General features: G+C 37.5%; 1 protein-coding gene across 2 annotated transcripts in view; it reads right to left on the bottom strand.

Moving 5' to 3' along the window:
- Nucleotides 1-7,478, bottom strand: part of LOC141490822 (phospholipid scramblase 1-like) — a 55,121-nt gene extending 47,643 nt beyond the window's left edge. Inside the window, exon 1 of one of the 2 annotated variants that reach the window (XM_074191124.1) lies at nt 7,353-7,478. The gene's annotated coding sequence lies outside the window, so the exon portion shown is untranslated. Of the gene's footprint in view, nt 1-6,712; nt 6,939-7,352 lie in introns of those variants that run through there. The other variant, XM_074191125.1, reaches the window with a different exon arrangement.
- Between the last annotated feature and the right edge of the window lie 7,233 nt (nt 7,479-14,711).

The raw sequence follows: 14,711 nt of genomic DNA, 5'->3' as shown, positions 1-14,711 counted from the left end.
ATGAGATGAAGACCAGAAGTAAAAAGGATGGCAATATTGTACAAGTTCAGTTACCATTTATAAAATAAGGATTATAAAAATAACCTTTTATAAAGGGTTATAGATAAACTAAATATCCTACAAAGTTCCATTCTAGTTCATGATTTTTTTTCTCAATTCAAGGTTAATTTTAGAAATTGCCCAATGTCTTCAGTGTCAAGTTAATTTTGGATATCCAGACATAATGTTTTAATGAACTAAGTCAAGTAACCACAGATTTGAAACTCAGAGAAGCACAGAACTGCATTACAGGAAAGTGCTGAGTATTACAACTGGAAGGCTATCTCATCCACCTACACCCCTACACAAAGACCTCTTGTCCAACCCCCAATTTACAAAGAATCCCCCCTGTGATAATCCTCAACAAGTGATCATTGAATCTATGGCTTGAGCATTCCCGAAGAGGAATTGACTACCTTAGGAGACAGCTCCCACTAGCTCTCATTAGCAAATGATTGGTAGGAAATTCTTCATTATTATTAGCTTATGCTTTTCTACCCAAATCTACTCATTTTCCCTAGTGCTTTTCCCATGACCAAACAGAAGAAATCTCATCTCTTTCTATGTGACAGTTTCACAAATATTTGAAAGAAAAGTATTTCCCACTTTCTGTTTCTCCTTGTCCCTCCACTGCATTTTCTCTTCTATGTTTTGTTTCCTACATCTTTCTTTCTTTTTTTTTTTAAGGTTTTTGCAAGGCAAATAGGGTTAAGTGGCTTGCCCAAGGCCACACAGCTAGGTCATTATTAAGTGTCTGAGATCGGATTTGAACCCAGGTACTCCTGACTCCAGGGCTGGTGCTTTATCCACTGAACCACCTAGCCACTGCTCCCACTTCTTTCAATTCAATCTTAAATGACAGGGTAAGTCAATGCAGAGAAGCTATCGTGACAATGAGGCAGAAATGAAAAAAGTCAGATTTTTACTAATACAAATCTTTGAAATTTTAATATTTAATATGAATATGAAAGTTTACAGATTGAAGGAATAGAATCTTGGTTCATCTACTAAAGGCCATTTGCTCTTATTTTATTTCTGCTATCTGAAAGTAGACACAATTATATTGAGTTCTCCCTGACTGCATATGAAGTCTCTTGCAGTGGAGGGAATTATCAACTATATTTTGTGGAGGGAATTATCATTCAGGTATGGTTTGAGCTTATTGTCTTCTGAAGTAATGTCTCCTCTTGAGAATTATAATAATCTATATTTCTAAGTTCCTTTGCAGCATGAAATATGTTTTATGCTATTTTGATCCCTCCCATGAGTCCAGCATAGTGTTTGATACTCTAGGGGCTAATAAATGCTCATTTATTGATCTACTGCTAAACTTCCAAGATGAAAGAATTTCTATTCGAAAACATGAACAGAAAATGTTTCTCAGAAAAGGTTTGCCTTGATTAATTCATCAGGACATGGATTAATTAACCATAAATGCTTGCCAGATGAGTATACCTCTGGGATGTATATGATGATATCAGAAGAACCATCCAACTCCAAAAAGATCTCTAATGTTTCTTAGTGTAGAAAATGAGTTGAATTCAGATAATATCAGCAAAAAATCTCAGCCTGCCACTTACCAGTTATACACAAATCACCTTCTTTAAGTTGTCTCTCTGCAAAATGATGGAAAGGGACTAACTGACTTTTAAAGTCCCTTCCAGCATAAAATTCCTATGGTTTTACTATCTTCCTCTAATAACATAGAATAATATCATACCTGGTTCAAAATTCAAATTATCACAGTAATTACTTGGAAGAAAGCACATGCTTGTTCATTATTTTCAGAAGACACTCACCACAATGTCTCTTCCAAACCTTTTTAGCCCTCCTCACACTCCCCATGGCTTGTCTCCTCTCAACACTCTTAGTTCAGATCCTTGCCTCATATCTTACTGACAAAAATCGAAGTCATTCACCAAGAGATCTCTCTTTTCTCCCTTTCTCATTCCACAGCACTCAGTTAGAGTCTTCTGCTCTTATCTCTTTCATCACTCCTATTGCATATAATGAGACCCCTCTCCTTGCCAAGGCAAATCTTACTCCCTTGGAGTAGTATGGAGTAAGCAAGTATTACTGATACTATTACCTTCCTAGTCAAAAGGGAACTCAAATTAAGTGTCATCCTCAACTCTTCCCTTTCTCACACCATCTCCTCCCCCCCTTCCAGGGTCACATTCAGATCCTGAGGACTCCAGGCTGGCATCTATCCACCATGCCATCAAACTATCCCTCATGAATCCTATTCTTATAAGATTAAACTCTGGGGGCGGCTAGGTGACGATAAAGCAACGGCCCTGGAGTCAGGAGTACCTGGGTTCAAATCCAGTCTCAGACAGACACTTAATAATTTCCTAGCTGTGTGGCCTTGGGCAAGCCACTTAATCCCATTTGCCTTGCAAAAAAATAAAAATAAGATTAATCTCTATAATAATCAAACATTAATGCCAGCTGAAATACTTAAGGAAGACTTTAACATTGTTCTAATTTTCCTGAAACCTGAAATTGCACATACTTCTTGCTAAGTATGTGTTTTCATATAAAAATGAGGTCATTGACTCAGAGTGCAAAGCCTTTTCCAGCTGTAAAGCTGGTTATTCTTTAGGATTTCCTTTCTATTAGATATGGTTCAATTCACAAATGCTGTTCCCCTAGCAACAAGATAAAGAAAAGATTTTTTTTAATACATCTATTTAGTCTTATAAAGAACTGGTTATCTCAAAAGAAAACAAAGGAACTAGCACACATTGATTTTTTTTTTCTCATATATGAACTTAAATCAGTCACAACTATTATGAACATTAAAAAGGTAGTCATTTGATTGTAGCCTTCCTTCAGGCTATCTCCCTCTGCCTCTTCCATTCATAGACACATTCCTAGAAAAAGAGGGCTAGCTCATGGCCTCCATTTGCACCCTTTTTAATTTCTTACAGCCGGTTTCTTGACTTTATCACTCAACTAGAATGGTTCTCTTCAATTAACCAATGATTTTCAATTCTCAAATCAGATGACCCTTTTTTCTCAATAATCACGCTACTGGAATGCCTACAGCTTTTGACACTACTGACCACCTTCACTTCAGTCTCCTTTGCTGGGTCACCTTCAGTCTCCTTTGCTAGGTCATCACCCATATTTTGCCCAAACTATAAGTAAACCATAAAAGCCTTCCTTGGGCCATCTTCTCTATGACCTCATCAGTTTCCTGTGTCTTGTTAGCTCTCTGTTGATAATTCCCCAAACTATAGATCCATTCTTGGTCTTTCAAAACCAATTGCCTATTCAATATTTTGAATTAGATCTTAAATCCATGATAGTATTTTTCTTCTCCATACAACTCAATCCTTGGAGTAGAGATAAGATGATGGGGTAAAGGCATCGACTCACCTGAATCCTCCCCCCAAATCCTCTAAATATACTTAAATAATGACTCTAAACAAATTGTAGAGTGGCAAAACATGTGACAAAGTGGAGTAAACAAATTTCAAGTCCAAGACAATTTAGAAGTTCAACAGAAAAGGTCCAGCAAAGACCATATTCCAGTAAACCAGGAGGTCTTCAAGGCAATTGAATCAATGGCAGCAATAACAGTTTCCAGATCTCTCAGTTCATAGATGGTAAGGGGGATCAAACAATGGGTCAGATGGAGATTTACACAGGTCCCTTTACTGGCACCAGGGGCAGGACTCTTACACCATCTTTACTTGGATCTGGGTTGCAGTTCTGGGTTCTAGAATGAAGAGGAGCACTAACACACATTCAAATACAAATCTCGAAAGAAGCATAAAAAACTAAAAAGAAAAGAGAAATCATAAGGATTCAAAAAGATTAAACTTTATATTCCTAAAAAATATTTCTAACTCCTAAAAATCTTTACCATCATTAGAGTAGTTTATACATAGAAAACAAAGATTTGAATTGAATGTGATGATATGATTATCTAAAAAATAAAATTAAGGGATGAGAAAGAATGCATAGGAAGAAGAGAAAAAAGAAGAGACAGAATGGTATAAATTTTGGAAAAGGGGCTGAGAACACATGAACCTTACTCTCACTAACTCAAAGAAGGAATAATCTATACACTCAATTTTGTGAAGAAATCCATCTTTCCATACGGGAAAATTGGAAAAGTGGGTTAAAAAGAGGGAGGGGGGAAGCTGATAAAGAGAGTAGGATTAGCAAAAAATAAGGGAAATGTGTAGTTGCTAATCACTTACAATGGAAAAAAATAACAGTGATTTTTTCTGATAAAGAGTTCATTTCTCAAACAGAAAACTTACTCAAATTTATAGATGTAAAGGCCTTCTCTCAATTGAAAGAGTCAAAGAATATTAACAGTTTTCAGACAAAACAGTGATATTTAGAAGGTCACATCTAGCACAGCAATCAGAGAATCTATGTTCATCTTTGACATTTTGCACCTGAAACTAGAGTTCCCTGAGCTTCGTTTTTCTCATCTCTAAAATTAGGAGGCTTACCTAAGCAATCTCAGAACCCCATTCTACCTGGAGATCCATGAACTCTGATCATTTCGCCATGGCCACTAGATGTTTGGTAGAGAACAAGTAATTTGGAAGCAAAAGTCTCTACAGACTCCTAATAGAGATCTCTTTTCAGTACGCCAGACTACTTCTCTGAGAAAAGAGTGAACTGATAAGAGTCTGGTCCAGTGAAAAGAACAATGTCTCTGCAGTCAGAGGCTATGAGTTCAAATCCAATATTTGACATTTAAGACCTATATAAGTTTGGATTAGTCTCCCTTGGTCCCAGTTTCCTCATTTTTAAAATAAGGTTAGACAAGATATTGACCTTTCCAGACTTGGATTGATGATTTTATAATCCTGAACCCAAAGGTTGATGGAAAGAGTCATTATCTGGTCTTTGTGAATTTAATTTGGTTTCTAATTTGCCTTAAAGTAATTTTGGGGGGGGGGTTTGACTGATGTTTTAAGCAAAGTCTTTTCCAGAAGTGATTCAACATGGAAATCCATTCATTTTGAAAGTGGAATAACCCAATGAAGGAAATAAATTATTTTTTTCCCCTCTTTTCTAATCTTGAGTTGACATTTTCTTTTTTTTTTTTCCATTCCCAATAATCCTGAGAAACTCTAAAAACTATTAGGAGAAACTTCTGCTACTAGGAAAACAAATTACTTGTGGATACTTCTGCTGCTACTTCTAAGTGAGCAAGTCTCAAATATAATTTACATTGAATAAATAACTTTTCTCTAATTATTCCTGATGGGAAAGGCACAACACACACCCTTAAGACTAAGGGCTGGGGCGGCTAGGTGGCACAGTGGATAAAGCACCAGCCCTGGAGTCAGGAGTACCTGGGTTCAAATCTGGTCTCAGACACTTAGTAACTGCCTAGCTGTGTGGCCTTGGGCAAGCCACTTAACCCCATTTACCTTGCAAAAAAAACTAAAAAAAAAAAAAAAAAGACTAAAGGGTAGCCTCTTCCTGGAATAGAATGAGTATGCCAAGATTTCCAGGAATCATTAAAAAAGAAATGGAAAGCATTTGAGCAATTGAACTGCATTAACTGTAGTAGAAGGGTTTGTCTATTATGACATCCGGGGGAGTATTCCCTATCATTCCATGTGCCTCACTAATAACACAAAAGAAGTTTCAATAAATAAAATGCATTCCCTCCCTCCTTCTTTCCTTCCTCCCTCCCTCCCTTCCCCTTTCTTTCTTTCACAGCTCCCTTCTGACTGCCATGGAGAGGAAAGTGGGCCTACTTAACTCCAGATGACTTTTCCTTAGGAGGATTTTTAACCAGAAGTAGCACAAATTCCAAGTGTACAAGAATGACCCTTGTTCCTTTTCAGCACCAGTGGAGAAACAAGGTCAGTCCATATTCAGTCTCCTGAGTGAACCCAGTTCTGCAATTCTTTTCCTCTTCACCTCAATCTCCTAGTTCCACTGGCTTCGCTCAGCTAAACTCCAACATTCTACAGGAGGCCTGTCCTGACTTTTCCTTCCTCCCCAGGTTTCCAGTGCCCTCCTCTCTCAGCTCACCTTTCCTCTGTTTTCTATCCTTTCTCTCTAGTTGCCTAGTGTCCCCTTCGGGCACGCTGTCTTTGCTTTTCTTTAAGCTGGTTAGCACAGTGACAGAGCAGGGTTATTTTTGCCTTTAATTCTGTTAAGCACAGTGATTTAGGGCAGGGACTGTTTATGCTTTTCTTTAATTCACTGTTAGCAACTTAATAGAGTGAATTAAATTATTTCTACACTGACTGCAAATTGAAGTGGTGAATTTTAGTTCTCCATAAACAAGAAAAGATGACACAGTAGATAAGTTCCAGTGGCAGGCCTGGAATCAGGAAGATTCTTCTTTTTGAGTTCAAATCTGACCTCTGACACTTACTAGTTGGGTGATCCTAGATAAGCCACTTAACCTTGTCTGCCTCAGTTTTCTCAATTGTCAAATGAGCTTCTTGAGTTCAAATTTGGCTTCAGACACTCACTAGCTGGGTGACCCTAGACAAGCCACTTAACCTTATTTGCCTCAGTTTTCCCATCTGTCAAATGCGCTTCTTGAGTTCAAATCTGACCTCAGACACTTACTAGCTGGGTAGCACTAGGAAGTCACTTAACCTTGTTTGCCTCAGTTTCCTCCTCTGTAAAAAAGACCTGGACAAGGGGATGCTAGATCACCTTAATCTCTTACCAAATTGGGGAGGGGGGCTCGAAAGCGCTGGACACTACTGAATAGCGACCAACTCCAGCAACTGAAGACAATGCTCCAGGATCTCCAAGGAGAAGAGAATGCCTGCCCCTGGAGATGAGCATCTCTGTCCTCTGAGCTCCTGGCGAGTGCTTGGGGAGGCTCCGGCCCTCGGGGACTGGTTCTCGGGGCCCAGCCGGAGGGGCTTCTCTTCCTTTGGAGGCGGATGCCGCATCCTCCGCGCTTGCAGCCCGGCGGCCTGTCCCACCTGGGCACCGCGGGCTGCGAGGAAGCCCGGCGCGACCAGCCAATGCGCGGCGCCAGACTCACTAGTTTTAACTTTCCGGCTTTCGGTTTCTTTTTCTCTATTTCCCCCCTGACACACACACAATCGCTCTCCCGTTGGTCTGGCGTCCTTGCCCCCAAAGATCGCCGGGGCTTAGGGCTGGCATGCCTCCTTGCCTCTCCTTACCTGCCCACCTGCCACCTGCTCCCCAGTCTACCCACACCCTCCAGTCCCTCACCCCCCCAATCCCTTCCCTGCACCGCAGACTCACACAGGGTCAACCTCCCCTCCCCACCTCCAGCCGATCCCTGGCCCCTGGGTGGGCTCCCAGGCCAGCCGAGCTGCCAGCTCACTTACCCTTTCCCCCCCTCTGTATTCAGGGCTCCTGAATCACTGTGCGGCTAATCCGACCAGCGAGCTCCCTCCCAGGCTTTCTGCTCTTTGACTCTCTTCCTCTCTCTAAAACAACAGAGAAGGGAATGGCCCCTGGCCAGAGACGTGGGCCAATCAGGTCAGGAAGGCTCCAGATGCTGCTTCTCGGCCCTAGCCAGAAGGAGGAATCACCTCCCTCACTCTGGTCCTCTGCCTGGACTCTCGAATCGTGGAGGTAAAACACCTTCACCTGAGGGAATCAGAAAACCAAGAAGGACGTGGGGCGGCTGACCCTCAGACTCGGCCTTTGCAGCGCAATTGCACCTCGAGAAAGGGGTTCATGTTTTGGAACTGTGTCTTCACTCTTCAAGATAGAAAAACTATCCGCATCCACACAAAGAACTCTGGATGGAAGCACATTATTGGCACCTTTTTGTTAAATGCCGGCTGAAGTATACTATTTGGCATTTTTTGTTCTTTTCTTTAAATTCAGATTGAAGCATACTATTGTCATTTTTTTGTTCTTTTTTGTTTTTTATGCAGATTGAAACATTATTGTCACTTTTCAAAATGAAGACTGACGTATGCTATGTCACTTTGGGTTCTTTTCTGCTTTTTAATTCAGATTAAAGCATACTATAGTCACTTTTGTTCTCTTTTATGCAGAGGGAAGCATATTATTGTCATTTTTTGTATTTTTATGCAGATCAAAGCATACTTTTGTTCTTTTTTCGTTTTTTATGCAGATCAAAGCATATTTTTGCCACTTTTTTGGTGTTTTTTGTTTTTATGCAGATCGAAGCATACTTTTGTCACTTTTACGTGTTTTTTGGTTTTATGCAGATCTATGCATACTTTGTTACTTTTTGGTATTTTTTGGTTTTATGCAGATCTAAGCATACTTTTGTCACTTTTTTTACTTTTTTGAGACTCCCCTTTTATTCTGTTTCTTCTTTCACAATATGGTTAATGTGCAAACAGATTGAACATGGATAACTTAAATGAGATTTTTCCACTCGAGTTAGGGGGAGAGAGGGAGAAATTTGAAACTCAAAATCTTATAATGAATTTTTATAAGATTTTGATTGTAATTGGAAAAACAATTTACAAAAAATATAAATATTTGATGGATTAAATAAAAAAAAAAAGAAATTGTGCCTTCATAAGCCAGGATCTGCTTTGAGGCTGAAGATTTTGCACATCCCTATTTTATAATCACTTGCAAGTCAAGATATCACCCTCTTGATGGAACTGATCCTCTTCCAGAATGAGAATGAACAACAATCCTCTCTCCTTTTATTTCTTCCTTCTCTTTTTCTACTATATAAAATCATGGGGTTGGAATAGCAAGAGATCTCAAGTTCCTTTCTGTATAAATCTATGATAAGATTCAGTGCTAAGACATCCAATGATGGTCATCATGAAATTGGGCATGGAGAGTGTTTGGTATATTCCCACAGCTTTCCTAATTGTACAGGAAATTTATTCTGATGGTGAGATGTGGGGAAACTTATAGTTTCCCTTTGAATTTGAGAGAATCATATAAATTGAATAGAATGAAATATATAAACAAACTCTCTGTAGTCCCTGAAAATGTATAAAGGAAACTGGATTGGAGTTCTGAAGAAAATAAATGATTTTAGGAGCAAGGAGTTGGAGAGGACCTAAGAGGGCTTGGAAGGTCACTCCCTTAACTTACAGATGAAGGAACTGAGAGAAAATAATTGACTAGTCCCAAGACTACTCAGCTAGTTGCCCGAGGTTACATTTGAATCTAGTGTTTCCAGACTCCAAGATCTAATACTGTTTCCAGGAAGCATTATGTTTCTTACAAGTTAGCTAAGATCCCATGGAGAGTCTGTTTCCAGTACTCAGGTCTGGTTGGGCAGAGGGGAATAATAAAGGGACATTTAAACAAGATGTATGATGGATTGGTGAGAAGAGTGAAAGTCCGGATTAGTTAGAAAGATGAATCTTACCAAGTAGAAAAATCAACATTTATTGCTCACCTACCAGGTAGCAGGTGCTGTACTTTAGTACTCAAGATACAAAGCTCCTGAATACATGGAGTTTATGCATTTACTATTTCCAAGGATTAAATTGAAATAAATAAGAATAGATAAGGCTTGGTTAAAGTCTTAGTTTGGAAGCTGTTTTATTGTCTTCATCTATCTGAAGGATAAGTCAAGTCAGTACCTTTTAAAGAAGAAAAAATAAACTTTCATTTGAGAAACAAATTAAATTCTACAGATTAATTTTTTTTCTCTGACTCTTAAAACTCTTCATGACCTGGCTCTTTCCTACCTGTCTATTCTTCCATTTTACTTCCCTCTACATACTCAGTAATAGGTTCTCTGGGCTGCTTGCTGTTCCTCCCATATGATCTCTCCTCTGAGACTGGAATGCACTCCCTCTTCATCTCTACCTTTTGGTTTTCCTGGCTTCCCTGAGGATTCAGATAAAAATCCACTCACCTTTTTTGATCCCAGCTACTAAGCCTTCCCATTGAGATTATCTTCCATGTACTTAGTATGTATTCTCTCGTATATATTTTGAATGTTTTTTACAGGTAGCCTTATTAGGATAAGGGTTCTTTGAAGGGGGGAATTGTTTTTGTTATTGTTTACTTCTTGTGAGGGAATGGGGTTAAGTGGCTTGCCCAAGGTCACACAGCTAGGGAGTATCAAATGTCTAAGGCTAGATTTGAATTCATATCCTCCTGATTCAAGAATCAATGCTCTATCAACTGTGCCATCTAGCTGCCCCACTTTTGTTCTTGTTTGTCCTTGTAGCCCATTGCCTGGCAAATAGTAATCGCTTAATAAATGTTTGTTGAAATTATAATGACTTTGCTAACATTTTTTGATATACATTTGAAAATACTTTATGTTATCTCCCTTGAATTTCACTGATTATATACTACACCAAGGGTCTTTTTATAACTGTGACAAAGACGATTTAGAAAAAAATATTGTGACTTGTTTGTGGCCACACCGCACTTGGAAATCCAAGTGATTTGGTTGAACTCCAACTCCAAGTTCACTCTTCTATACATTACCTTATCTATCTCTCTATATATTTATTTATTTATATATGGCATGCCACCAATGCTAGGGATTGCAAAGTGCTAGTGACAAGATTTTTTTTAATAGAAATATTTGTTTTATTTCAAGGATTAAAAAAAATAAAATAAAATAAAAACTTAAAACCTAAAAAAATAGAAACTCTTTCCAAGCAACTGATAGATATGAAGGGTATCCTCCAGAAGAGATAGAGTTTGGTTATTATATAGAAATCCCAGATGCATCCCCCTCTCAGGAGGATAAAGATGGACAGGAGAGAGAAGACTACTAAAGGGGGAGAAGAGAAAACAAGAACGGAGAGTAGGTAGCTTCCTCAAGGGAGCCCACATGGATCTCACACTATAAAAAAAACTATAGGAAGATAAAATGGTACAGAGTAAACAGATAATGATTGATTACAGCTATGTGATTTTTTCCCCCACTCCTTGGATGGGCATGTGATTTCATCCAAACTCCTTCTACCAAGGCAGATTGTAGTTGCCCACGTTAGAAATTGCCCTGAGACACTGGGAAGTTAAGTGAGTGGCACAGCCAGTGTGTATAAGAGGCAAATCTTGAACTTAGGCTTTCTAAACTTTAAGACTAAAACTCTGTTGTCTTGCTACTGAGTCCAAACTATAAATAATGACATAATTCTATAACAATGTGCAGAAGATAACTGAGCAGAAACTTTTGTAAAAGTTAATTTTCACACATAACCGTCTTTTCATTTTTCATTCCTCACCCCCACCCCATACAACTTTTCCTTGCAAAAAAAAAAAAGTTAAGCAAAAACTACACGTGACAATTTATGCAACATTCTGACATCATGGTACCATGATTTTGTAGAAACAAGGAATTATGAAAGTATTATTTATTTTCCAGAATTATTGGGAAGGACTCAATTACTCATTGTTTGTTTCCTTTGGATGAGCTTTCCAGTTACCTTATTATAGACTTTCAATTTCCTTTTTTTCTGTTTATTTAGCTCTAAATCTTCCTATGTTTTTCTGAATTTTCTATAATTATCATTTTTTAAATCTACCTAAATTCCATTCTCTAAATTCAGCATAAGGTGTCAACTCTGTTTCTTTAGTTTATTCATATAAAAGTGAAAAAGAAATGAAGAGTAGGAAGAAAACAAATAGTTATAAATCACTTTATGTATCAGTATGCTAAGTGCTTTTTAAATATTTTACATATCTATACATATACATGCAATTATTCTGGGAAGGAGATGATATCATCACCCATTTTGCAGATGAGAAAACTGAGGCAGATGACAGTTAAATGCCTTGATCAGGGTCACATAGTAAATGTTTATGCTCAGATCTTATAAGTCTAGGTACAGAACTCCATGAACCACCTAATAATTGCTTCTAAATGTTAACATTCTGTGGTACTTGCTCAGACTTGAAATTTAATCTTCTCTACCATAAGACCATAAACTTTTGCAAAATACCATACTGCCTTTTTTTTTCTTTTGTAGTGTATGTTTTACTTTTATTGCACATAAAAATGCAAATCTTTCTTTCTCTCCAATCATGTGAGAAGTAGTACGTGGCAAAGAGCCCTAAATGAACTCAGAGATCTAGGTTCCATGCATGTGACTTTACTGATTTTAAACATTTTGTTTATGATTGTTTAATTATCATTTATCATTTTATTAATTATTAATTATTAATATTATTAAAATTTTTGTTTAATTATTAACTTTTTTCTTTTTAAATTTTGAACTCCAAATTCTCTTCCCCCTACATCCATCTCCTACTCACTGTAAAGACAAGCACCTTCCTAGTAATTATACTGGTGAAATCATGAAAAAAAACTATTTCCATGTCAGCCATATGACAAAAGCAAAGAACAATAAAGAAAAGAGAACATTATACTTCCACCTGCAATAGAAGTTCATCAGTTCTCTCTCTCTGGAGGTAGAGAGCACTTTTTTCATCATATTTTGAAATTTGTCTTCGATCAGAGTAATCAGGTCTTTCATAGTTGATCATCATTACAATGCAGCTGTTACTGTGTACAATGATCTGCTTAGCATCAGTTCATATAATTCTTGCCAATTTTTTTCTGAAACATTATCCTTTCCATGATTTCTTATAGTAAATCATCCTCTTAGAACAGATCACATATCACAACTTGCTCAGTCCCCATTTGATGGACATCTGCTCAATTTCCAAGTCTTTGTCACCTCCAAATGAGCTGCTGTAAATATTTTTGTACATATAGGTCCTTTACCTTTTTTTTTTTTTTTGATCCCTTGGCACTAAAGACCATTAATAGTGAGTGGAATATTCCCTCTTAAGAGTTAACATTACTAGTGAAGTACTCTCAGGGTTAAAAATCATTAAAAGAAAGACAGACCATTACTCTTAGACTATTCTTAGAAAGATGGAGAGAGGCCTAGCATTTCCAGGCAGGCACCTCCCAATTCTGTTAGGGAGGAAAATTGTGCAATACTTCCAGAGAAGAGACCTTGTATTTTTAGTTAGCCACCTATTTGATGATAGACTGAGAGAACAGTAGCCTGCCTTTTCTTATTTGATGATAAATACTAATTCATTTAGAAAAAAGCAAAAGGTCATTAGAAATCTTCTGATACCCTCACCATCTGGATGGTGAGGTAATATTCCATGAAAACATTTTATTCTTCTCTTGGTTACTGGGTAGATTTTTCGTGTAAAGATTGTAACTTTGAAAACCTTAACCAATCAGGTTGGAAGAGAAGGGGCTGGGGGGCGGGGTTCACGCTAGGCCATAGAGTCTTGCTTGATTGTCACCTTGGGACAGCTCCTTGATCTTCACTACCTTTGCAAGACTTGGAGTATGCCCTTTTCTCGAGAAAAGCCAAAATAAACTTCCTTTTTTTTTTTCCTGCTCAGAGGAGTCTCTATATTTTTTAAGTGGACTTTTATTCCACACAGTAGCAATTATCAATTGTTTTTACTTTTCAGATCTGTAAAAACAATGCTAAAATGCCCATTTGGTTTGTGAAGAGCACTCAATCTCATTTTCCAAAGAGGAAATGATGCCCAGAATTAGCAGGAAATCCAAAAAAAGTCTCAATTGGCTAAATAAATAAATTTAAGAAACTTTAAAAATTACACATTAATTACCTCTTGAACTAAATGGAGAGAGGCATGTTTTTCAAGCCTTTATTCTATTGCATGCTCAGACTTTAATTCATTCAGCTAGACAACAAAAGGTCATTAGAAATCTTCTGATACCCTCACCATCTGGATGGTGAGGTAATATTCTATGAAGACATTTTATTCTTCTCTTTGTTACTAAGTAGATTGCTCGTGTAAAGATTGTAACTTTGAAAACCTTAACCAATCAGGTTGGAAGAGAAGGGGCTAGTGTCTAGTTTGAACATCATAGGTTTACAGCCCCAAATATCAACCTCTTTAACCTCTAACTCTAGAGGAAATTAGGTTGTTGTTATTCATTGGCAACAGTTTAAAGACATGAGTACAACCCTACTTCTGCTAGGGAGTTGCCCTAATTAATATCTACAGCTGTGTCCTACTGGAAAAAAGAGAAACATAATTAAAAGGGCAGATGTTTATAAGAAGCAAAGAAGATTCTGATACGATGAGAGGAGTTGTGGTTGCTGATTTATTTATTTATTGATGGTTTTGGTTTCAGTTTTTCCATATGCAACTGTTTAGCTAAGTAAGGGAACACATCCAATTATAAAGGAAATGAGCAAAGATTCCTTCTACTGAGGAATAAATTTTAAGAACCTGAAAGCAATCCAGGGGAGCAATTTATCCAGGATTCTTCTGGGATTGAAAAAAAGGCAAGATAGAGTCCATAATCCATGTTAGTAAAAATGTTTGTGAACATTTAGAGTATTGCTGGCATTGTTTCCTATCTGATTACAAGGAATTTCCTTGGAGACTGGTTTTTTTATGTCTTGACTAACATGAATTACAATAAAAGGAACTGCTTTTTTAGAAGAAAATGGAGATTGTAAATCAGATATTCTTAGTCTGATGCTCATGAACTTCTTTCATGTTGAGAACTGCATTTCTATGTGTAAAGAGTTTCTTATGCATTCTGCAATGTTCTTAGAAGGGATTCGTAGACTTCCTTAGGTTGTCAAAAGGGCTCTGTGCAAAAATAAACACATAAGGTCAAGAATCTTTGATTTATGTCAGTTCGTGAACATCTTTTGACTTCAAGAAACTTGCATCATACTAGTTAGCTACATCAAAAATACATATATATGAATATATATGTAGCTTGCTTATATTACTGTTTATATATG

Source organism: Macrotis lagotis, chromosome 6, assembly GCF_037893015.1.
Source record: "Macrotis lagotis isolate mMagLag1 chromosome 6, bilby.v1.9.chrom.fasta, whole genome shotgun sequence".
NCBI classification, from domain to species: Eukaryota; Metazoa; Chordata; class Mammalia; order Peramelemorphia; family Peramelidae; genus Macrotis; species Macrotis lagotis.
The sequence above is the reverse complement of the archived record's forward strand: the minus strand, read 5'-3'. Positions and strand labels throughout refer to the sequence as shown.